We start from the raw sequence: 25,936 nt of genomic DNA on the forward strand, positions 1-25,936 counted from the left end.
TAGTATTTTTTTTTTTTTTGAGATGGAGTCTCTCTCTGTTGCCCAGGCTACAGTGCAGTGGTGTGATCTCAGCTCACTACAACCTCCGCCTCCCAGGTTCAAGCAATTCTCCTGCCTCAGCCTCTTGAGTAGCTGGGACTACGGGCATGCACCACCATGTCCAGCTAATTTTTTCTGTATTTTTTTTTTTTTTTTAGTAGAGACAGGGTTTCACCATGTTAGCCAGGCTGGTCTCAAACTCCTGACCTCAGGGAATCTGCCTCGGCCTCCCAAGTTGCTGGGATTACAGGCGTGAGGCAGCGCGCCCAGCCCAGACTGGTATTTCTATGAAGTGTCTCTCCTAGACTAGCAAACCAGAAACTAGCTACAGTAAAGAGGCATTGAGCCTCTTTGCCTTCACACCCTCTGGTGGAGGTGCTAACAAATAGTCACAAAGGCCAAATAACAAGTAGCAAGAGGAAAGTCTGGATATGAGTTGTTGGCACTTTTTGGTTTATGTCCTAACAACAAAATTGTTATTCATCTTTTTTATTCCCTAATACTTACCTTCCAACTCAATTTAACCAAGTCTAACCTTAAGCTGTTCCCTTTTTAAAAAGGAATTAAAAGGTGAGGGACTCCATTAAGTTTGATGTCACTCAAGCAACTTTTTCCAAATAAAAGCAGAATCTGCTGTAATTAAAATTCAGAGTAAGATCTCATTTTGGATTCCTGGTTCAAGTTACAAGAATCAGAGTTTTTAAAATAACATTTAGATAAAACTGCATTCAATCTACCTCCACTTTACATTTCCTGACTCTCAAAATCTTGGAAAGAAACTTTAATTCTAAAAAAATTACAGCCAGGAAAAAAAAAAGGGCAAGTTCACAGTCAACAACAATAAAATACATAAATAATTTCCTTGTAAAGGGCTTTCAAATGTTAACACTCTGTGGAAGCGGCTTAAAATCTTGGAAAAGCAAGGCTTGCAGAAAGTAACAATTATTAAACAACTATTTCACCACATTGTGCTACTAAATGGGGAAACAAGTATTTAAAAGCTCTCCTCCACCTTAAAGGGACTCTTTGCATAAAGGTTTAAAATCTTCATATAAAATGTCTGATTTCTTTCAGACTGCCCAAAGTCATTTGTTTTTCATTTATAAACATGAGCTGCATTTTCTACTTTGGTCAAGTCAGTTTCCGCACTCTATTTTAGCTTCACTTTTATTCTACCAAAGACAAGAAAATGCTTAATAAAGAAAAATATATATTGCAGCTCTTTTTGGAGCCCAGGTATTTTGGTAAATCACACCTTTTGGCTTACTATCTCCTAGGTATTTTGTTCTACGTTCTAAAAGGCACAAGGCTTAGCAAAGAAACAAATAACAGTTACTCCCTGCCATACTAGTCACCTCCTGTAACCCACAATTCTCCCCTCAATCTGCAAGTGACACCCAAGGATATCACTTACCTCCTCTATCTTCTGACAGCCTTCAAACGCTGGTGAACGCTAGTACAGTGGATATTTCTCTTTCCCAATTCACACTGTCTTCTACAGCCATAGTGTGGTTCAACTGAGTTTTGACCTCACATTTCAGGGAATGGGAAGTACTGATGAGGGAATCTTGTGCTATAAACTATTGTTCTGTACAACTTTTAGCATGGCCAGAGGCGTATACGCAACTTATCAGCATAGAAACTCTACTTTAAACATGTATCTTCAGAAGCAACATGAGAACTAAAAAAAGTCTTAAAACAGACTTCCAAGAAACGGTTATGAAGTCCAATTTTAGGAAAAAGACATGGTCCAAGTGTTCTTTGCACTAACACAGCAGGCAAGCCTGGTTGTTTGGGGCCATTTTACTTAAGAACCTGCCCTGTACTCCTTTCTTAAGGTAAGTAAGTAAAGAGGCACTACGGTTAAATATGCTTCCCAAGACGTAGAATAATCAAATCAATCAATGTAGAAACATTTAAAATGAAGAAAGAGTACAACGAAAAGCTGCTTTAAAACTCTAAGTAAGACAAGCAAGGGGCCAGGCTGGGTGGCTCCTGCATGTAATCCTAGCACTTTGGGAGGCTGAGGCGGGTGGACCACTTGAGATCAGGAGTTCAAGACCAGCCTGGTCAACACGGTGAAACCCCCATCTCTACTGAAAATAGAAAAAAATTAGCCAGGCGTGGTGGTGGGCGCCTGTAATGCCAGCTACTCGGGAGGCTGAGGTAGAATTGCTAGAACCCTAGGGGCAGAGGTTGCAGTGAGCCCAGAACGTGCCATTGCACTCCAGCCTGGGTAACAGAGCGAAGATTCTGTTTCCAAAAAAAAAAAAAGACAAGATCAAATGCCCCTGTTGCTCAGGAGGCTAAGGCAGGAGATCACTTGAGCCCTGGAGTTCAGGCACTCTAAACTGTAGCGCACTATAGCGCATGATTACATCTATGCACACCAGCCTGGGAATCACAGCGAGAACCGGAGACCTCGTCTCTAAAATGAAAAAGAAACAAAATCTCTAAACCATTCAGTAAGATTTATTCTGGGGCAATCAACAGACAACGACATATTCAGTTTGCCCTAGTCCCTCCCCTCTAAACTCAAGGGATGAAACGGAGAGGTCCTTTGTTGGGGGGTGGAGAGGGACAATAAAATGTAAAACTATATACATCTATCTAGAAAGAAAGTCGCTTATCTCTGTCTTAATGGACTCGCCAAGAATTAAAAAAAAGCCCCTACCCATCTCCCCACAAGCTGAAAAAACATAACAGGAATAAGCATTACTCTTTAAACATGGCGTTTACTATTACTATTGTTTAGAAAATCCAGTGTGGATTAGTTTGGTGTTTTTTTAGCACATTTTAAAAATTGCTTGTCTAGGCTAGGCGTGGTGGTTCATGTCTGTAATTCCAGCACTTTTGGGAGGCCAAGGCAGGTGGATCACTTGAGGTCAGGAGTTCGAGACCAGCCCGGTCAACATGGTAAAACCCCCATCTCTACTAAAAACACAAAACGTAGCTGGGTGTGGTGGCACACGCCTGTAGTCCCTGCTACTCAGGAGGCTGAGGCACCAGAATCGCTTGAACCTGGGAGGCGGAGGCTGCAATGAGCTGAGATGGTACCACTGCACTCCAGCATGGGCAACAGAAGGAAACCCTGTCTCAAAAAAAGAAGAAAAAACATTGCTTGTCTGATATAACAAGGAGCTAAGCTTTAATCACAAAGGGGCCTAATTAGAACTACTCGATACTAAAATGCCTTCTCAAACAATCACAACACCCCTATGTTTACAGACTACATAAATCAGGTCATAACAAACAGAAGGAACCTAAAACTTATTCACTTTAAAATGCAATTAAAATCTGCGATCAACTCAATACTCTTCAGAAGATGCAGAGACAATGGTTACAATGTAGCGTTACTAGAGATGGAAGAGCAGCCTTAGCGGCAGTGAAGAAAAAAGTTTAGTACAGTTATTTCACTTTCTTCTTACCTTGATACAAGTTCACAAGTGAACTCAAGGCCTACTCATTTTTTAACTTCCAGAATTTTCCTCACCAGGAAACACTCACCTAACAAAGAGTGCTCTGCAGGTTTAACCAGAGAAATAACATGTGTAGGCAGGAGGAAAGAAAAATCAGACAAAAATTTAACATCTCACGCTGGTAAAGCACCAAAGTCAAATACGAATGTTCTGAATGTGGCTTTCAGAAATGATGCAAGAAAACTTCTAAAATACTTCACTTCAGTAGATTCATATAGATGGAAAGACCGAAAATCCCACCCTACCTCAAAGCTCTAATAATTCTTAACTGATCATTCTTTTAACTGGTCACAATCACAATCACAGAAATGAGGTGGTCATCAGAGACAACCATCTTCACCATAATACAGACATTAAGAACCTTTGTAACATTTAATGTTTCCCTCCAAGTAGTTCAAAAAATAAAGTCAATCACCTCAAATTATGAGGTACTAACAAATACACCAAATATGCTAAAGGTCAAAGATACGGCACACTTTGTTGCAGAAACCTAGTGGAAACCCAATTCAGAATTTCATGACTGAAGGTAGTTATTCCACATTTATAATACATTTTTTACATTCCCAAGGGATGAGCATTTTTACCTTGCCTTATTTTTAGAACTACACATCACACTGCACATATCACATGACATGATGTAACTGTTAGCAAAGAAAATGGTCCAAACCATTGACAATGTACACGGTAAATCAGGATCAATGCATACTCAAGAATCACATTTCATATTTACTTTTTTAAAAAAAAGTAAGTTGCTTAATTCACAGTAGATTTTTTAAATTGGAAAAATGTCTAGTAAACTATGTAGAAAAAACAAATATACTTTGTATTTTATAAAATAGGAATTTACCCAATTACGGGAAAAACTGATATAAAGAAACAGATAAAGGAATAATATACTTCTAAAACTACAGGATTAAAAGTAAAAATTTTCTAGATCAAAACCGAAATGCTAATAAATACACTTAGTATTAGGCAGAAAACAATTACTACTCAAAAGTATTCACTGTTGATAGAAGGTTTAAAAAACAGTTTTAACTGACAACGCCTGTAGACAATTGAAATTTTCTAAATTGGTCAAACGGTATGCTAGAAAAGGAACCAAGTAGAGCCTATAGAAAAGAGGAAAGGGAAAACACACCCACTTAAGCCTTTGTAAATAGTGGTCCTTTAACTGACCCAAAAAGCAGAGAAAATAGAAATCACAGACCACCCTGACAAACGGAAAACATATTCTAACGTACTAGTTTCCATACTTGAAAGGACTTTCAAGACGAAGTTCAGTAGCAATCTATAACTATATCATGATTATGCAAGGCAAAGATTATGTAATTTTATCGTTCATTTTAAAACGTTCTACGACTCTAAAACTAAAACAAGTAAAACGTTTGATCTATCCAAAGCGAAGAGGAAAGGTTCCTCTGAGCTGCAATTTAAAAATATAAACACACACCCCAAAACAAACAAAAAAACACAATGATTGCTAGCCACGTGACAAAGGAGATGGCAACACCAGGATTGTGAATGGAGAGGAGGGAGGCGAGGCTGGAGGGAGAGAGATTTCTCGCAACTTTGGGGACCGCGGGAGTTGGTCTGTCGACCCTAGGGGCACTAAACTCCAGCCCCTACGAGTTGGGCTTCTAACACCCTCAAGTACAATTTTATTAATAGGTCACAGAAAATGCTCCAGTGACCTCCAGGATAAAGGGGGGTGGGGGGGACCGAGGAAGAGGAAAGAGCAATTTAAAGTGGCGCCATCATGTCACTCCTTCTCCCCTAAAGCAATCAATAAGCAATAGTTAAGTAACACGTTTCTCTACAAATCCACTTTGGGATTCCAACAGTGGAAAACGAGGATTTTTAAGTAAAACACTGGAGTAGGGTTGTTTATCGTATGGAAAACAATTAAACTATTTACTAAGAATCAAAAGACCGTGAGCCGGAAAACAGGCCCCCCCAAAAGGCAGAAAGATTCCAACTCACTTAAAAGCAAATAAATGCCTCTTCCTCTTTAGTTAAAAAAAAAAAAAAAAAAAGTCCGCCTGAGGGAGACTACATCTGAAAACGTAAGTGACCTGAATTTACAGGCAACAAAAATAATAAATCTAACAGAGTTGTGATACAAACCGTGCAACGCGCCAAGACCTGTGTTTCGAGCAGAGAAAGGCCTTTTGCAGTCAAGAGAAGTTCAAAGCGAGAGCCAGAGTTTGTTTGGGGGGTTCTTTTACGGGAATAAATCATGTTCTCCAGGCCGCCTTTTTAAATAGAACGCCAAAGGAAAAGCTGGCGAACGAGGCGGCAGCTGCTGGGGAAGGGCCCCCGCACACCCCCGCCCTTGGGGCGACTCCCAGCCCGGACCCGCAGCGGGGAAGCCCGGAGAGGCCATTTAAAGTTCCGGGGGTTTTTTCTACCCTGCCCTGCCTTTCTAGTTACAACTAACAAAGAGAGAGAGAAATGGGAGCCACAGGGAGAGCGAGGAGAAGGAGAAAGGGCAGCAGGAGGAGGAGGAGAGGAGCAGCAGCAGCACCTACCACGTGATGGAGGAGCGTAGCCCGGGCGGATTCAGCCCCACAAAATGGGCGCAGTTTGCAAACAGCCCCCCGGCCTGGGCGCCGAGGGCCAGCGGCGGGGCGGGGCGCGCGCCGCGGCTCCGGCCCGGGCCCGCCGCTCTCCCTCCCCGGCGCGCGAGCCGCCCTGACTTTTCCGGCGGGGGGCGAGGAGGAGGGGAGGGAAGGCGGCGGCGGGAGGGCTGCCCTTTTTCTTCTCTTTCGGGGCCCTCTCGGCCTCCTCCGCACCGACAGGGCCCGAGCACGGCCGGGACGCAGCCCGCGCGGGAGGCGGCGGCGGGGGCAGAGGTGAAGCCCGCCCCCCGCCCGCCCACAAACAAGCACCGCGTCTGCAGCCGGAACCCGCACCCAGGCCGCCCCGGCCGCCTCTTTCCAGCCGGGAGCGCGCTTCACCGCCCCGGCCGCCCGCCGGCGGACGGAGTCGGCTTCTCTACGGCTGCTCGGTTCTCCGCCGCTCGGCGAGAGCTGGCGGCCGGTGGCGGCCGCACGCGAAAATGGCAGGCCGAAGCTCCTTTTCCCCCCCCCCACTTGTAATCTGAAGCGGAGTGAAGAATGGAGCGACGCGAGCGAGCGGCGAGCGCCGGGGGACACGGGGAGGAGGGACAGCAGCGCTCCGCCGCTGCGGCTGCGGCGGCGAAGGGCGCCCTCACCCGCGGCGCGCCCGCCAGGGGCGCCCGCCGCGCCGCCCCGCGGGCCGCCAGGAGGCGCGGCCGCCGCCGCCGCCTCAGTCATGGCTCCTCGCCGTGGCCGATGTTTTTGTGCCTCCATCTGCGGAGGCCGCGGGGCCCGGCCCCAGCTGCCCCGGACGTGCGGCGACAGCACGCAGCACTGCGGCAGCGGGGAGCCATCCCTCGCTGCGGCCGAGGTGCGTCTAACCTGAGGCACTGACGCCGTCACATTCCCTCCGTGCTGGGGCCGGCGGTGCGGCTCGCCGGTTGAGGGGCAGGGCGGGCCGGCGCCGCGGAGCGAGAGGAGCGAGAGGACGTGAGCGAGGAACTGTTTACACTGTGTAGTAAAGAGACTAAGGCCGTCGGCGCCACACTATTCCAAGGGCTAACCCTGCAGAAAGCTCCCTGACCAGTTAAGCGGCTTCCGCCGCCCGCCCTTTGTCCCTAGCAGCCAGCCTCCGTACACTGCAGCACGGCTGGGCACTAGCCCCAGCACCGCGCTCCGCAGCCACCAGAGTTGGGCGGGGTGGAGCGGGCTTGGAGGGGGGCGCACGTAGTCACTGCGCAGGCCCAAGCCAGGGCCCGCGCCGGGCCAGCCCGGGAAGGGGCAGCCGGGAGCCAGAGGGGAAGTGATGGCTCCGCCGGCGCCGGGCCCGCTGGGAACTGTAGTTTTCGTGAAGAAACAAGCGTCTTGTTTTGGGTGTCATGGCTTGGCAGATCCGCCAAAACAGGCAAATGGCATTACACAATGAGTATTTATGCTTCCTGCCGCCACCAAAAGGAAGTTCACTGCCATGCTAAAAGTTTAACAAAGAACTCCATAGAGAAACACAAATCTCATAACAAAAAGCTAACTTCCCACCTCGTTACCAGAGTTGATTTAAAGTGGTGGCACCTTATCATTTCTCATGACCAGTTTATCAGTACAGAACTTTATACTGTCCCCAAAATAGGGCCTTAAAATAATGGAACCTTTCCTAGACTTAAAGAATTCAGAAACATAATGTAATAGAAAGTGTAATTCTACCACCCTTTAAAGAAAAAGTTGCCAAAAGATGAGTGCAGTCTCTTCAGATTTAAAAGACTAATCTAGGATTCATCAAAACTAGCTTAAATGACTGAAGAAAAAAAATCGTTCAAATCATTAAATCATCAAATTCGGCAGATAAGCAGGGTATGTATGCTCTACTACCAAAAAGGAAGACTTTTGTGGCTTACCAGAACCAATATCCGGCATTATACATCACTTCTGCTTATCAAAAAACACCCTCACAGTCGTTATAGAACGGTTTTAGTCTTTCCACAAAGTTACACTAACTCACCTGCCCCTGCAACATCTGCACCTGGGTTTCTGCGACTTTCCATTTGTACTCTTAAAATCACACTCTCAAGCACAGTCATGGTTCTCAAATATCAAAAGCAGGCAGTTTAGAGCCATAGGGTCAAATTATACAAAGAATAAATTAATATATGTAAACATATTTGTATACACATCCAAAAGAGGTCTTTAGTCTTGGATTTTTAACTTACAACCCTGGGGAAAAACTTTAATTGACTTTTTTAATGTACACACATACACACATAAATAGTAATTCCACAAAATACAGCAGAAGGGTATTGGACCAATAGATGGCGAACTAGAGCCCCAATCTGAGGCTTCTGAAATCTAAATTAGCAGAATGAAAAACACCAAATAAGGCAAAGCCCTTTGCAGTGTATACTTAAATATTAAATTCAGACACACTCTAACAAAATAATCTCACTACTGCTCCAAATTTTTAAGACTCAAGTGTCAGATTTAATTAGGCAACCAAATAAGCAAGATTATATGAAATACATTTTTCTAATGGATTAGGTGAAAAGTGGAAAATGCTCATTTTTAAAACCAGGCATTTGGGGGAAATATAAATTCCAGCTTCCATTTTCTTTCATTGCTTAGTGCAAAAGTCAAGAGTTCACAGGGTTTACGGCATTTAAATCAGTCAACCTGTTGTATATTCTTATCTAAAATCAGACATCTTTCTTCCTAGGCACCAACTTTTACTTTTCTTTTTTTGACAGGGTCTTGCTCTATTGCCCAGGCTGGAGTGCAGTGGTACAATCACAACTCACTGCAGCCTCCCAGGCTCACGCAATCCTACCTCAGCCTCTTGAGTAGCTGACACTACAGGCATATGCCACTATGCCCAGCTATTTTCCCCCCCCCCTTTTTTTTTTTTTGGTAGATACGGCGTCTCCCTATGTTTGCCCAGGCTGGTCTCGAACTCCTGGACTCCAGTGCTGGCATTACAGGCATGAGCCACTGCACAAATATCTTAGGAAGAGAAATTTTCTTCAATTTCCCCCCAAAAAATAGTAAATGTCCAAAAGGCTGATTGAAAACACCTACACACAACATAAAACAAAAAAAAGACTTAAAGAAAAAGGCTTGGTGCAGTAGCTCACTCCTGTAATCCCAGCACTTTGGGAGGGTGAGGTGGGAGGATCACTTGAGCTCAGGAGTTGGAGACCAGCCTGGGCAACATAGTGAGACCCTATCTCTACAAAAAAATTTTTAATTATCCAAGTGTGGTAGCATGTGCCTACAGTCCCAGCTACTCCAGAGGCTGAGAGGACTGCTTGAGCCTGGGAGGTCAAGGCTGCAATGAGTCATGATCATGCCATTGTAGTCCAGCCTGGGCAACAGAGCGAGACCTCGTCTCAAAATGAAAAGTGATTAAAAAAAAAAAAAAACACCAACACATTTCAAATCACTCTTAGAATAGTCATGTTGACTCTCCAATATCCACTCTATTCTGATTAGTTTTAACCCATTCTCTTTGCCAATGATTGGTTAGGAATGGCCATGAGATATGAGTAGAAGTTCCCTGGACAGCCTCCAAAAGAGAACTGTGAGAAAAGGTTCTTCAATCCTAAAAATGATGAAGGAAAAAGTCCCTCTTCCTCAGACAGTGACACCTCAAAACTGCTACAGTCACCTTTGCAGCAAGCCTGAAGATGCCACCAACATCAAAGGGAATAGAGAGTTGGCAAGAAACTTGGTCCTTTGTGATAACATTAAGCCACTGTATCAACCAGTCCTGACAATCTGCATGACTTCTGGATTTCCAGCCACATGAGAACAATATAACAATAAACATTTATTAATTGTTTAAGCCAATTTGAGTTAGGTTCCTTATAAATGAAGTCAAAAAATAATGATTAAGTTCTCATGTTTTAGTTTTTGTATGTTACTTTATGATTACAGTATTTTATATAACTAATCTTATTATTTCTTCCTCAGAAAAGTCATTCCATGGCCAGGCATGGTGGCTCACACCTATAATCCCAGCACTTTGAGCCAATGTGAGAGTACTGCTTGAGCCCAGGAGTTTGAGAACAGCCCAGGCAAAACAGCAAGACCTCATCTCTTCAAAAAAAAAAAAAATGTAGCCGGAGTGGTGACATACGCCTGTAGTCCAAGCTACTCAGAGGCTGAGGCAGGAGGATCACTTGAGCCCAGGAGGTCAAGGCTGCACTGAACCATGATCACGCCACTGCACTCCAGCCTGGGCAACAGAGCAACACCCTGTCTCAAAAAAAGAAAAGAAAAAGGAAGGGAGAAAGCAAAGAAAGAAAAAAAGAAAAGGTATTCCCTCTTACACACATCTCTGTACCCATCCATCTTTGTCTGTGTTCTCTGTATCTAGAAAAAGAGGACCATCCCTTGTTTTCACCATTCCTTGTTCATTCCTCTCTCCAATCCACCTACAACTCATGTTATCCTCTTATATTCCACCACACCACTGTTATCATCTACTTATTTCACTTGACAATAATGTACGCCGGGCGGGGTGGCTCACGCCTGTAATCCCAGCACTCCGGAAGGCCAAGGTGGGCAGATCACCTGAGGCCAGGAATTCGAGACCAGCCTGGCCAACATGGTGAAACCCCATCTCTACTAAAAATACAAAAATTAGCCAAGCATGGTGGTCCACACTTGTAGTTCCAGCTACTCAGAAGGCTGAGACACGAGAATCACTTGAACCCGGAAGGCAGAGGTTGCAGTGAGCCAAGATCACACCACTGCACTCCAGCCTAGGCAACAGAGGGAGACTGTCTCAAAAAAAGAACCAATAATGTACAGAGTTGGCACTACATTACCCTTGGTTAAATGCTCTCTGTAATTCCTCTGAGGTTGTTTTCATATACCAGTCTTGCCACCTCAAGCCATCCTGAAAGCCCTTGCAGGCAGGAACTGTGGTTGTTCTAATTTAAGATCTGTAACTCTCATCTATAGATAATAAACGTATTCCAAAAAGACACTTTCTACCTTCCCTACCACAGGCCTTCTAAACAAGCCAGAAATTCCTAAGCAGAATAATCTCTCACAAATTCAGTACCTCGTATGTCCAAACTAATCTCAAAAGAACAATGAATAACATTTTTTGTACTTAAAAAAAAAGCACTGTAATCCCACCACTTTGGTTTGGGAGCCGAGACGCGGTGGATCACGAGTCAGAGATCGAGACTATTCCTGGTTAACACGGTGGAAACCCACGTCTCTACTAAAAAATACAAAAAAAACTAGCCGCGTGGTGGCGGGCGCCTGTTGTCCCAGCTACTCGGGAGCTGAGGCAGGAGAATGGCGGAACCCGGGAGGCGGCAGCTTGCAGTGAGCTTGAGATCCGGCCACTGCACCCAGCCCGGCGCAGAGCGAGACTTCTATCTCAAAAAAAAAAAAAAAAAAAAAAAAAAAAAAAAAAAAAGCAATTATCTATATATTAACTCAGGACCTAAAGCCTAGACCATTTGGTTTCAAAAGCACAGGGACCCATTTTTTTTGTTACTTACCTAGGACCTAGCCCAGGGCCTGGCACAAAAGAGACACATCATAAGAACTGACTGAATAAATGAAAAAGGTAGAGTGTAGTACTTAAGCACACAGGACCCAGGGTAGCCCCAGATTCTAATCCTGTCTCCCTCACTTGTTATTTGTGTTACTTTGGGCAAAGTACTTATTCTGCTCTGTAAAATGGAGATAGTAATACCACCTACCTCTTAAGTTTAACTATTATTTTTATTAGTGAAAGAAGCTATTTTCCACAGTTCTAAACTTTAAAGGTTAAAATCTGAGTTAAGCAAACATCAGCACCTCTTTCCTAATTCAAACTTCAAATACCTATCTACTTAGGACTTGGACCTAATTTCATTAAAAAAAAAAAAAGAAAAAACAAAACTTGGATGTGGTGACTCGTGCCTGTAATTCGGCAGACCAAAGCAAGTGGATCACCTGAGGCCTGGAGTCTGAGACCAGCCTGGGCAACATGGAGAAACCCCATCTCAACTAAAATGCAAAATTAGCCTGGCATTGTGGCACATGCCTATAGTCCTAGCTACTTGGGAGGCTGAGACAGGAGAATTGCTTGAACCCAGGAGGTGGAGGATGCAGTGAGCCAAGATCATACCACTGCACCCCAACCTGAGTGACAGAGCGGGACTCTGTTTCAAAAAAATGAAAAAAAAAAATCCCTGTCTAGAGTCTAGCAAACAATGTTTTCATTCATGAACTTAGATAACACCATACATAAAATATTTTAGCTCCCTAAAACATATTCTAATTCTGAGAACGATTACTTACAATCATAAATCTAATTAATGCCACATTAAATACTTAATATACATTTAATTCAACAAAATCTAGTGAGTACCTATTAAGCTCAAGAATTTATTCTAGATATCACAGAAATGAACACATAAGCTTATGTAAAACCAATATTAAAATTATGAAAGAAACATCTTTAAGCTGAAACTGAGGCATGTTCTCACATTAATATTTAACCAGCTAAATATTAAATAGAAAGCCAGAGTAAACTGAACCAAAGTGAAGAAATTTAAGTCAAAAAATTTAGGATGTAGAAAGAATATGTTCAGCCGCCATATTTTATTAGTGTGAGAATGAGGCCAACAGAAGCCAGTTAGTTAAGAGACTGCCAAAGCCTCAAAGCTGGGATCAGGGTCTCTCAGTCTTCAATTCTCACTTTTCCCACTTCTTTTTTTTTTTGGTGACGGAGTCTCGCTCTGTCGCCCAGGCTGGAGTGCAGTGGCCGGATCTCAGCTCACTGCAAGCTCCGCTTCCCGGGCTCACGCCATTCTCCTGCCTCAGCCTCCCGAGTAGCTGGGACTACAGGCGCCCGCCACCTCACCCGGCTAGTTTTTTGTAGTTTTAGTAGAGACAGGGTTTCACTATGTTAGCCAGGATGGTCTTGATCTCCCGACCTTGTGATCCGCCCGTCTCGGCCTCCCAAAGTGCTGGGATTACAGGCTTGAGCCACCGCGCCCGGCCACTTTTCCCACTTCTAATTCACCAGTGCTACTCACTTGATGAACTGGAAGTGCAAACATGCTAAAGACATTAAACCTAAACAATACTACCTATTTCACAGTTTCACAAGTATAAAGATTTGGCCAAATGCAAGTACAAGAAAATCCTCATACTGATTATAATGACTACAAAGCTCAGAAATCACGATTTTTTTTTTTCATTAAATGGAGGCTGTAGCTGATTCAAAATATCATACAGTATTTTTATGTACTGAATCCAGTGGAAACAAACTTTCAGTAAGATTAAACAAAAGCATTTCATAAATGGCAAAGTATTACAAAAATGCATAGCATTCCTTCATTTCAATCCAACCTAACAAGGTATTTTCCTCCTCATACTACTGATATAAACTGCAGGATTTACATAAAGATATTATTTTACCATCTCACTACAGAACTGACCCAACAATTCATATAAAAGAAAAACTAATTATGAGGCAGCCTCCTGATTTAACTGTGTTAGTAATGAGAACACTACTGTTATAGGTTAAACCTAAATGTACTACTAAGTCTAGAAATCATTTATTTTGGGATAATTCGGAAGACAGCATTAAAGCTCAACTGAATACAATTATATCACTGAAAGAAACAAGTCAGGTTCTCTCGGGCCATCAGCTATTGTTAAAATCTAGCACCCAAGGTTGTTGGTCTTCTCCACAGTGGTGGATTTAATAGCAGCTACCAGCACTCATTTCTAGTGCAAGCAGTTTAACTAGGATTTTATACGAACATTTTAATAAAGTTCCTCAATGAGTTTACACACACACACACACACACACACACACACACACACACACACACACACCCTGATTATTTTGGTGAATTTTAGTTAATTCTAATGCTTCTAACTTTAGTTTAGAATATTTTAAAATTCTCAAATAACTAGAATGTGTGGTTAACCCTGAAAGTTTAATGACTAAACATAGAAGGAGCATTCTAATATACTGATTTTGCAGATGAAGCAATCTACGCAGGACCCAAATGTTTTATCAGGTAATGAAGTTGAATGTCAGAATTTGCCCAAAATGTGCCAAGAAACTACCTGAGTTCTTTTCCAAAGGAAACATAAAGGTAAATATGCAGAACTTCAAGGCAGCTGTGAGCAGCCAAGTTGTGGAGGGCCTGATAAAAGTGAGTCCGAAGGAAAAATGTTCAAAGAGAAAAGGAGGCAGCAGGTGTACAAGGCAAAACACACCTTAAATAATGTTTTTACAGGCCAGGTGCGATGGCTCACACCTCTAATCCCAGCACTTTGGGAGCCTGAGGCAGGCGGATCATGAGGTCAGGAAATTGAGACCATGGTGAAACCCCATCTCTACTAAAAACACAAAAAATTAGCCGGACATGGTGGGGGGCACCTGTAGTCCCATCTACTTGGGAGGCTGAGGCAGCAGAATGGCATGAACCATATATATATATATAAAAAAGTCAGTTGCTGATTTTAAGTTATGATGCAACATGTAAAATCTTATTCTAATGGCATGGCAAACCTAGGGATTTTGGAAGATGGCAGACCTGTCTCCTCCAACGAAGAGGCATACCATTCTTGGAAAGGGAATTACTTTTTTTTATTTATTTATTTTTTTGTGAGACAGTTTCGCTCTGTTGCCCAGGCTGCCAGGCTGGCATGCACTGCACAATCTGGGCTCACGGCAACCTCCGCCTCCCGGGTTCAAGCGATTCTCCTACTTCAGCCACCCAAGTAGGTGGGACTACAGGCGCATACCACCATGCCTGGATAATTTTTGTATTTTTAGTAGAGATGGAGTTTCGACATGTTGGCCAGGCTGGTCTCAAAATCCTGACCTCAGGTGATCTGCCCATCCAGCCTCCCAAAGTGCTGGGATTACAGGTGTGAGCCACCACGCCCGGCTTAGAACATTACTTTTAACCCACTAATTCTTGGATTCCTGAACTTGGTTCTATGTACACTCAGGAACATACACCTACAAACAAGGGAGTAACCAAAGCCACTGAATATATACAGGAGCAACATTTTTGGAGTATCAATTTAATCAAGGATTGTAGTAAAATCAGATGTACTTTTGTTAAAATAAACACAAATATATTACAGGTTGAGCATCCCTAATCTGAAAATCCAAAATCCTGCAAAATCTGAAACTCTTTTGAGTGCCAACATGACACCTCAAATGGAAAATTCCACACGTGACACCTTTGCTTCTGATGGTTCTCATCAGAAACATTGTTTATTTCATGAACAAAATTATTTAAAATATTGTATAAAATTGTTCGGTTGTGGTAGCTCATGCCTGTAATCCTAACACTTTGGGAAACCGAGATGGGAGGATCACTTGAGCCCTGGAGTTCAAGACCGGCCTGGGCAACATAGTGAGACCCTATCTCTGAAAAAAAAAAAAAAATTAAGGCCAAGTGCAGTGGCTCAGGCCTGTAATCCCAACACTTTGGAAGGCCATGGCAGGTGAATCGCTTGAGCTCTAGAGTTCAAGACCAGCCTAGGCAATGTGGCAAAACCTCTTTCTACCAAAAATACAAAAAATTACCCAGGCGTGGTGGCATGCGCCTGTGGTCCTAGCTACACAGGAAGTCAAGATGGGAGAATCGCTTGAGCCTGGAAGGTGGAGGCTACAGCGAGCAGAGATGGCGCTACTGCACTCCAACCTGGGTAACAGAATCAGACCCTGTCTCAAACAACAACAACAAAAAATTGGCTGGGCTTGGCACCGTGCATCTCTACCAGCTAGTACCAGCTACCTGGGAGGCTGAGGCAGGAGAATGACTTGAGCCCAGGAGTTCTAGGCTGCTGTGAGCTAGGATCACGCCACTGCACTCCAGCCTAGGCAACAGTATGAGACATCATCTCTTAAAGAAAAAGGTAAAAAAAAAAAAAAAAAGAAAAAAGAAATTATCTTCAAGCTATGTGCATAATGTATACATGAAACAAAGAATTTCATGTTTAGATTTGGGTCCCATCTCCAAGATAGTACATTACGTAAATGCAGATATCCCAAAATCTCAAAAATCTGAAATCCAAAAAACTTCTGGTCCCAAGCATTTCGGATAAGGGATATTCAACGTATACAGAGCAAAATGCAAAATTCTCACTGTTTCAAGATAGAAAAGGAGTCTTCAGAGAGATAATGTCCTGCTTATAACAAACTGCTCCCAACAGCCCTAGACCCTGAAAAGTACTTTAAGGAAAGATAAAGAGGCACTGGTTTAGACCACTTATAGATAAATATGCATGGCCAAAACCCCTGAATGTAATCCTTCCATGCAGAAGATAAAACCTGAAATCTAACGTATAAATTGTCATGGGTACAATACTATAAAAGAGACCATAAGCTACCGAGAACATGATTGGAATTCAGGAAATGCTAAAGGTCCTGTCTTATCTCTGTAATTCATTTACTAAGAAATCATGTATGATTTTCTCAACCGCAATCTTTTTTGTTTCTGAATTAGACTGACAAAAATTATAGAATCTAATATTCAATATTTTCCACCATATTCTCACAATCACATTTAGACATAAATTTATCTAATGACATGTATCCCAAATGAACCAATTTTAACCAGCAGCAGAAAAAATAAAATAGTTAAATGAAACTATATCTTCTTTGGTATAAAAAATCCTTCAGGCCAGATGTGGTGGCTCACACCTCTAATACTAGCACTTTGGGAGGCTGAGGCCGGTGGATTGCCTGAGTTCAGGAGTTCGAGACCAGCCTGGGCAACATGGTGAAAACCTGTCTCAACTAAAATACAAAAAATTAGCCAGGTGTGGCGGCATGCACCTGTAGTCCCGGTTACTCAGAAGGCTGAACCAGAAGAATTGCTTGAACCTGGCAGGAGGTAGAGGTTGCAGTGTCAGTGAGCTGAGATCGCGCCACCGTACTCCAGCCTGAACGACAGAGCAAGACTCCGTCTCAAAAAGAAAGAAATCCTTCAGCACAGAGAGTAGAAAAAAACAACTACTCACACTTCCCAGAATACCTACCATGGCAATACCAAAATATGACCATGCTTGTTAATATTTAGGCCAGGGCATTAAATGTTTATAACATAATACAAACACTTGTAATCCAAATGTGAATGATTATCTTCAATTTTCAGTAAGACCCTATTAAACCCGGTCATTAATATGTATCCCTTCATAAACATATTGAGTACCTAATGAATGTTCAACACTGTAGAATCTCTAAGGAAAGAATACTCGGTCACTTTATAAGCTATGTGGTAGTCAAGAAAAATCCTTTCTACTCCTTGATACGTTAAATGATCAAAAAATCCAAAGCTAAAAAATCATCAGAGAACAATGAAAAAATTTTAGTGGCTTTATGCTTCCAATTCCATGTTCTTCTGGCCTCTTTTCTGAAGCTTGCCTAAATCATCCCAGGAATGCTAAAACTGGGTGTTATTTATGGCATAACCAAAATGAAATAACAAAGTAAGTACCCCAAATAAAACTAGGAGAAAAAAATCCAGGGAACCAAGCAGGCAGTAACGATCTAAAGTTCTACACTTGGAACCTATACCTTGAATGTTAAATAATAGATTTTTTTAAACAGTTGACTGCCAAGTGTGGTGGCATGTGCCTGTAATCCTAGCTACTTGGGAGGCTGAGGTGGAGAGACTACTTGAGCCTAGGAGTTCTAGACCAGTCTGAACAAATAGCAAGACCCTGTCTCACAGGTAGGGGGGCGGGGGGAAGGCAACCAAGCTGGGTGTGCCATGTGCCTCTAGTCCCAACTACTTGGGAGGCTGAGGTAGGAGGAGTGCTTGAAACCATAGGCCACTGTACTCCAGCCTAGGCAACATAGGAAGACCCTATCTCTAAAACAAACAAACATAAACAAACAAAAAGGCCGGGCATGGTGGCTCACACCTGTAATCCCAGCACTTGAGGCGGCTGAGGTGGGAGGATCACTTGAGCTCAGGAGTTCGAGACCAGCCTGGCCAACATGATAAAATTTTTGTATTTGTAGTCTCTACTAAAAACAAAAATTAGCTGAATGTGGTGGCAGGTGCCTATAATCCTAGCTACTTGGGAGGCTGAGGCATGAGAATCATTTGAACCTGGGAAGCGGAGATTGCAGCGAGCCAAGATCACACTACTGCACTCCAGTCTGGGCAACAGAGCGAGACTCCATCTCAAAAACAAAAAAAAAAAAACAAAAAAAAGTTATACCTTTAATTGTTATCTTCCTTCAGTAGTTAGGAAATTAGAATTTACTATTGCTAAATGAATGTTCAAAGTTAAACCAAAATTAGTTCAAGATGAAGCCAAGAACACATCTCAACTCATTCAACAAAGCCATTATTACTCTGATGTCAAAACCGGACACGGATATCACAAGACAACTACAGACCAATATATCTTATGAATACAGATGTAAAAGTCCTCAACAAAGCAAAATGAATCCAGCAACATATAAAGGCTTACACACCATTGCTAAGTATGATTTAATCCCAGGGATTCAAGGTTGGTTTAACATCTGAAAAATTAATTAATGTAATACATGATATTAATAAAGGATACAAACCACATGATCATTTGAATAGATGCAGAAAAAGCACTTGACAAAATCCAACATGCTTTCATGATAAAAACACTCAACAAAGTAGGAACTGAAGAAAACATCTTCAACCTGATAGAGAATACCTATGTGGAGAATAAAAAGAACACCTACAAAACCCCACAGCTGAAATCATACTTCATGGAGAGAGCCTGAATGCTTTCTCCCTAAGATCAAGAACAAAACAAGGATATCCACTCTCACCACTCTGTTCAATACTGCACTGAAGGTTCTAGCCAGGGCAACTAGGCAAGAAAAAGAAATAAAAATCACTCAGGCTAAAAAAAAGAAGTAAAACTACCTTTATTTGTAGATGATATAATCTTGTATATAGAAAATCCCACAAATAAACTATTAGAGCCAATAAACACATCCAACATAGTTACAGGATATAAGCTCAATATTTAAGTAGTAATTATATTTCTATACACAAGCAATAAGCAATCTGAACATTAAAAGTTTTTAAAAATTCCAATTACAATAGCACCCAAAAAAAAAAAAAGACTTAGAAAGCCAGGCATGATGGCTCACACCTGTAATCCCAGCACTTTGGGAGGCCGAGGTGGGTGGATCACTTGGGCTCAGGAGTTCAAGACTAGCCTAGCCAACATCGCGAAACCCCATCTCTACTAAAATACAAAAATTAGCTGGGTGTGGTGGTGGGTGCCTGTAATCCCAACTACTCAGGAGGCCGAGGCAGCAGAATCGCTTGAACCCGGGAGGCGGAGGTTGCGGTGAGCCAAGATTGCACCACAGCACTCTAGCCTGGGTGACAGAATAAGACTCTGTCTCAAAAAAAAAAAAAAAGACTTAGAAATAAATCTAACAAAAGCAGCGACAATCTTATACTCTGAGATATATAAAAATTGCCAAAAGAAGTTAAAGAAATCCTAACTAAACAGAAAGGCCAGGTGTGATGGCTCACACCTGTAATCCCAGCACTTTGGTAGACTGAAGTGGGTGGACTGCTTGAGCCCAGAAGTTCAAGATCAGACTAGGCAATAAGGCAAAACCTCGTCTCTACAAAAATACAAAAATGAGCTAGGTGTGGTGGCATGCACTTGTAGTCCCAGCTGCTTGGAGGGCTGAGAAGCGAAGATAACTTGAGCCTAGTAGGTTAAGGCTGCAGTGAGCCATGATTGCACTACTGTACTTCATTCCAGCCTGGATGACAGAGCAAGACTGCGTCTCCAAAGAGAAAAAAAAAAGGAAAGACATCCCATGTTCATGGATGAGAATGGATCAGAATATATAACACTGTTAAAATGGCAATATTCCCTAAATTGATCTACAGAATCAATGCAATCCCAGTATACCCAAAATAAATTTGAATAGGAAAAACAAAGCTGTAGGACTCACACTTCCTGATTTGAAAACATAATTCAAAGCTACAGAAATCAAGACAGTGTGATAGTGGCATAAGGATAAACATACAGATCTATGGAATATGTGGGTTCAGAAATAAACCCTTACACTGACAGTCAATTGAATTTTGACAAGAATGCCAAGACAATTCAGTGGAGGAAAGAATTGTCTTTTTAAGCCAAGTGCTGTGGTTGACAACTGTAATCCCAGCACTTTGGGAAGCCGAGGCAGGAGGATTGCTTCAGGCCAGGAGTTCGAGACTAGCCTGGGCAACAAAGCAAGACCCCATCTCTATAAGAAACAAACAATGGTCTTTTCAACAAACCATGCTGGGACAACTGAATAAGGACATGCAGTAGAATGAAGTTGGACCACTGTATCTCATGCCATACACAAAAATTAATTCTAATTAAATTTAAACATGGATTATAGACCTAAATGGAACAGCTAAAACAATACAATTCCTAGAAGAAAACAAAAGCTAATCTTCATTTCATTTGGTGACTTGACATCAAAACCACATGCAACAAAGGAAAAAATAAGTAAATTGGACTTCACCAAAATTACAACATTTTGTACATTAAAGGACACCATCAAGAAACTGAAAACACAACCCACAGATGGGAGAAGATACCTGCAAATCATATATCTCACAAGGTATTTGTATCTCATATATTTAAAGAACTCTTACAACTCAACAATAAAAAAAGAATCCAATTTTAAAACAGGCAAAGGCTAAGCACGGTGGCTCACACCAGAAGGAGAGGATCAGTTGAGGTAAGGATTTTGAGACCTGCCAGAGCAATATAGCAAGACCCTATCTCTACAAAATAAATTTAAAAAAAAAAAAAAAAATTAGCCAGGCATGGTGGCACACACCTGTAGTCCTAGCTACTCAGGAGCTGGAGGTAGAAGGAAACCTTGAGTCCAGGAGTTTGAGGTTATAGAAAACTATGATTGGGCCGGGTGAGGTGGCTCATGACTATAATCCCAGCACTTTGGGAGTCCAAGGCGGGTGGATCACGAAGTCAGGAGTTTAAGACCAACCTGGCCAAGACGGTGAAACCCTGTCTCTACCAAAAATACAAAAATTAGCCGGGCATGGTGGCAGGTGCCTGTAATCTCAGCTACTCGGGAGGCTGAGGCAGAGAATCACTTGAACCTGGGAGGTGGAGCTTGCAGTGAGCAGAGATGGCGCCACTGAACTCCAGCCTGGGTGACAGAGTGAGAGACTCCATCTCAAAAAAAAAAAAAAGAAAACGATGATTGGCCACTGCACTCTAGCCACAGTGACAGAGCAAGACCTTGTCTAAAAAACAATAGATGTATAAAAATAAAATTAAAATGCGCAGAGAATTTAAATAGACATTTCTCCAAAGAAGATATATGAATGGCCAATAAGCACATGAAAAGATCTCATCAGGTTGAGCAAGGGTTCAGGCCTGTAACCCCATCACTTTGGGAGGCCAAGGTGGGGGGGCTGCTTGAGCTCATAAGTTTGAGACCAGCCTGGGCAACATGGCAAAACCCCATCTCCACAAAAAATACAAAAAAGGTCAGGTACAGTGGTTCATGCCTTTAATCCCAGCACTTTGGCAGGCTGAGGTGGGCAGATCACCTGATGTCTAGAGTTTGAGACCAGCCTGGCCAAAATGGTGAAACCCCGTCTCTACTAAAAATACAAAAATTAGCTAGGTGTGGTGGCAGGCGCCTGGAATCCCAGCTACTGGGGAAGCTGAGACAGGAGAATCGCGTGAACTCAGAGGCGGAGATCGCACCACTGCACTCCAACCTGGGTGAAAGAGCAAGACTCCGTCTCAAAAGAAAAAAAAAGTTTCAAAGATAAAACAAAAATCTTGCTAAAGATAAATACATGAGAAGCTAAAGAAATCATCTATTTCTTTAAGTCATGCTATCAATTTGCACCAAAATTTTCATTTCCTATGTGTAGGTGTCGAGGGTCTTGTAGCCATGATAAATGATATACACCTGTTCTGCGCTAACTTTTGTTCCCCAAAAGAGATGTGTAGTACTCCAGGGGGCTGGGCACAGTGGCGCATGCCTGTAATCCCAGCACTTTGGGAGGCCAAGGCCACAGGATCGCTTGAGCTCAGGAGTTCGAGATCAGCTTGGGCAACATGACAAGACCCCGTCTCTACTAAAAATATTAAAAAATAGCCAGGTGTGGTAGTGCACACCTGTAGTCCCGGCTACTCGGGAAGCTGAGGTGGGAGGATTGCTTGAGTCCGGGGGTCAAGGGGCTGGAGGTTGCAGTGACCCAGGCACGCATACTCCCAGGCTGATGACAAGGGAGGGCCCTCCCACGAGAAGCAAAAAACAAAAAAAAAAAAAAAAAAAAAGACAGAACATGGTAGATCCCTACCTCAGAATGTGATCTTAGAGATAGGATCTTCAGGCCAGGCAGCTTCCCTTCCTCTCTGTGTCAGTCTGTCCCATCTCGGCTCGGCCTACCGGAGGCAGAGGGTGCAGGAACCTGGAGGTGGAGGGTGCAGGAAGCCAAGATCCTGCGACTGCACTCCAGCCTGGGAGACACAGCAAGACTCCGTCTCAAAAAAAAAAAAAAAAAAACCTTACAAGAAAATGATGCAGGCTGGGCACAGTGGCTCACACCTGTAATCCCAGCATTTTGGGAGGCCAAGTGGGGTGGATCATTGAAGGTCAGGAGTTCAACCCCAGCCTGGCCAACATGGTGAAATCCTATCTCTACTAAAAAAAACAAAAACTAGAGAAATTAGCCAGGCATGATGGCGCATGCCTGCAGTCTCAGCTGCTTAGGAGGCTGAGGCAGGAGAATCGCTTGAACCCAGGAATCGGAGGTTGCAGTGAGCCAAGATTGCGCCATTGCACTCCAGCCTGAGCAACAAGAGCAAAACTCCATCTCAAAAAAACGAAAATGCAAAGCCACCTAAGAGACAGTTTAAATATATAAAAAGCTAGATGCCAAATAAAACTAGATGGGTAACTTGATAAACAGGATTGATAAAAAGCAAGACAGCTGATATTATATAATTCTTATTTGCTTCAATATTTACTGGGGAAGATAGAGGGGAAAAGCTATCCAAATTACTCTTTAAAGCATACAAATCTCTAATAGTGAATCAAATGCATCATTAAATTCCTCAAACTGATATGTCAGATGTCAGGTAGTCATGAAGACCCAAAATAGTCTCTATGGGTTTTTTTTTTTTTTTTTTTTGAGACAGAGTCTCGCTCTGTCGCCCAGGCTGGAGTGCAGTGGTGTGATCTCAGCTCACTGCAAGCTCCGCCTCCCGGGTTCACGCCATTCTCCTGCCTCAGCCTCCCGAGTAGCTGGGACTACAGGCGCCCGCCACCTCGCCTGGCTAGTTTTTTGTATTTTTTTTTAGTAGAGACAGGGTTTCACCGTGTCAGCCAGGATGGTCTCGATCTCCTGACCTCGTGATCCGCCCGTCTCGGCCTCCTAAAGTGCTGGGATTACAGGCTTGAGCCACCGCACCCAGCCTCTATGGGTTTTTTGTTGTTTTTTTGACACAGAGTCTCGCTCTGTTGCCCAGGCTGGAGTGCAGTGGCACCATCTTGGCTCACTGCAACCTCTGTCTCACGGGTTCAAGCCATTTTCCCACCACAGCCTCTCAAGTAGCTGGAATTACAGGCGTGTGCCACCACATCTGGCTAATTTTTGTATTTTCAGTAGAGACAGGGTTTCACTATGTTACCCAGGCTGTTCTCAAACTCCTGACCTCAAGTGATCTGCCCTACACGGCCTCCCAAAGTGCTGGGATTTCAGGTGTAAGCCACCACAACCAGCCCCTTCGCTGTGTTTTAAAGGCATTTAAGTATAAATTATTAAACTGCAGGACACAACATATTAGTTGACGGTCATATGAGTGACCTTCTCTAAATGCCAGGAGGATAGAATCCACTTTTCCTTTATCAACATTTTCCTTGCTCAACTTCTGGCATATTAGGTACTCAATGAGTATGTGCTGAACCAAAATGAACAAAAAAATGCTGTCATCAAAGTAACTCCCATCTACTCAAGTAGGCTGCAATTCCAAACTGCCCAAACTAGCAAATCTCTAATAGAAGATGGGCTCAGAAGACATATCAGCATGAATAACCTTCTGAGGAAAAGACAACATGGATTCTAAAAGTGGAAATCACACCACACCGGTTCACCCAAATTCTCTGAGAAAATAAATATGTGCGGCCGGGCACGGTGGCTCATGCCTGTAATCCCAGCACTTTGGGAGGCCGAGGCGGGCGGATCATGAGGTCAGGAGATCGAGACCATCCTAGCCAACATGATGAAACTCCGTCTCTATTAAAAATACAAAAATTAGCCGGGCGTGGTGGGGGGCGCCTGTAGTCCCAGCTCCTCAGGAGGCTGAGGCAAGAGAATCACTTGAACCCGGGAGGCGGAGGTTGTAATGAGCCGAGATCACACCACTGTACTCCACCCTAGGTGACAGAGCAACACTCTGTCTCAAAAAAAAAAAAAAGAAAAGAAATATGTGAATATAATTTATGTGAGCTTTCACAAACTCTTGATAAGATTCTAAATTAAAGATTTTTTTTTAAAGACCTGAGTGGCCACAGGATGAGAACATTGACTGTAGACTAGACATAACTGAGACACAGAAAATTATAGGTAGATGCTGAGGTACTTCCCCAAATGAAGGTATAAACAGAAGATTGAAATTTTTTTTAGAAATGCTATATTTAACATTTTAATATATTGTACAAAAAGTATACAGAGAATTCCCCATTTTGCAGATGGGATGATGAGATTCCTAATAATGAAATACCACATGAGTTGGAAAAATAAGGGAATGGAGAGATAGAAAGGGTTTCTAAATGTATTAAATGAGAAACATTTGCAAAAACGTAGATTTATATTCAGCTGAGAGAATGCTTTGGCAAGTATAAAAGCTGTCTAAATGTGAAGGGTTATCTAGCAGAAGACAAACCAGACTTGCTCGAAGCAGTTCCTATGTAGACAAAATTGGGCCCAAAGTGGTAATTCCAGAAGGGCACGCTTCAACTCAAGCTTTCTAACCATCAGACCTAACTAGAAGGTCGTTCTTACCTTGGATTACCTCTAAGAGCCCACTGAGATATGAGAGTTGAAACATTACATGCAAGGAAATGGCAGGTATGCTACAGCATGGACAAATGAAAAGTAAGGCATTTACAGGAAAAAAATCTAAGCTATACTTAAAAGACTCATGCCTTCCAGTCAAAAAAGTAATTTTTGAATAATTATAGAATATTCCCTAAAGACAATGTGATGTTCTATGCAAAAGAGAAAAAAAAAAAAAAAAAAAAAAGGAAAGAAAAGGGAGGGAGGGAGGACCAAATCCTATTAGGAAAAAACTGTAAATCAAGGGTGTCCAATCTTTTGGCTTCCCCGAGCCACACTGGAAGAAGAGCTGTCTTGGGCCACACATAAAATACACTAAACTAACAATAGCTGATGAGCTAAAAAACAAAATCACAAAAAAAATCTCATAATGTTTTAGGAAAGTTTATGGATGTGTGTTGGGCCACATTCAAAGCTGTCCTGGGCCACATGCAGCCTGCGGGTCATGGGTTGGACAAGCTTGCTGTAAATAGAACATATTTTCTTATCCTTCTACCAAATCACAGTGTAGTTATAACTAAAATGCAATTCTGAGTAGTTATCATAAATCCAGAAAGGGAAAGCAATGCTGACAAAGATCCAGGAAGGAGGTTTCACTGCAGATTAAGTTAAAAAGTCAAGCATCTTCAGTTGAGAAACATGAAAGCAAAGGGGCAATGTGATCAAAATCAGAAAACGTATCAATATGGTAAATACTAACTTATTCATCAAATCTCAACATAGTAAGCTTTTATGCTTGAAAAGTATTTCTTTCTAT

General features: G+C 42.7%; 1 long non-coding RNA gene across 1 annotated transcript; it reads left to right on the top strand.

Annotated features, from left to right (window-relative positions):
• Positions 1-6,778: 6,778 nt before the first annotated feature.
• LOC108541447 (uncharacterized) lies at positions 6,779-9,945 on the top strand. The gene is made up of 2 exons (XR_001888965.1): positions 6,779-6,947; positions 9,588-9,945. It is a non-coding gene; the product is annotated as an uncharacterized LOC108541447 (long non-coding RNA).
• The last annotated feature ends 15,991 nt before the right edge of the window (positions 9,946-25,936 follow it).

This window comes from Rhinopithecus bieti, unplaced genomic scaffold, assembly GCF_001698545.2.
Source record: "Rhinopithecus bieti isolate Rb0 unplaced genomic scaffold, ASM169854v2 scaffold_20840, whole genome shotgun sequence".
In the NCBI taxonomy this organism is placed as follows: Eukaryota; Metazoa; Chordata; class Mammalia; order Primates; family Cercopithecidae; genus Rhinopithecus; species Rhinopithecus bieti.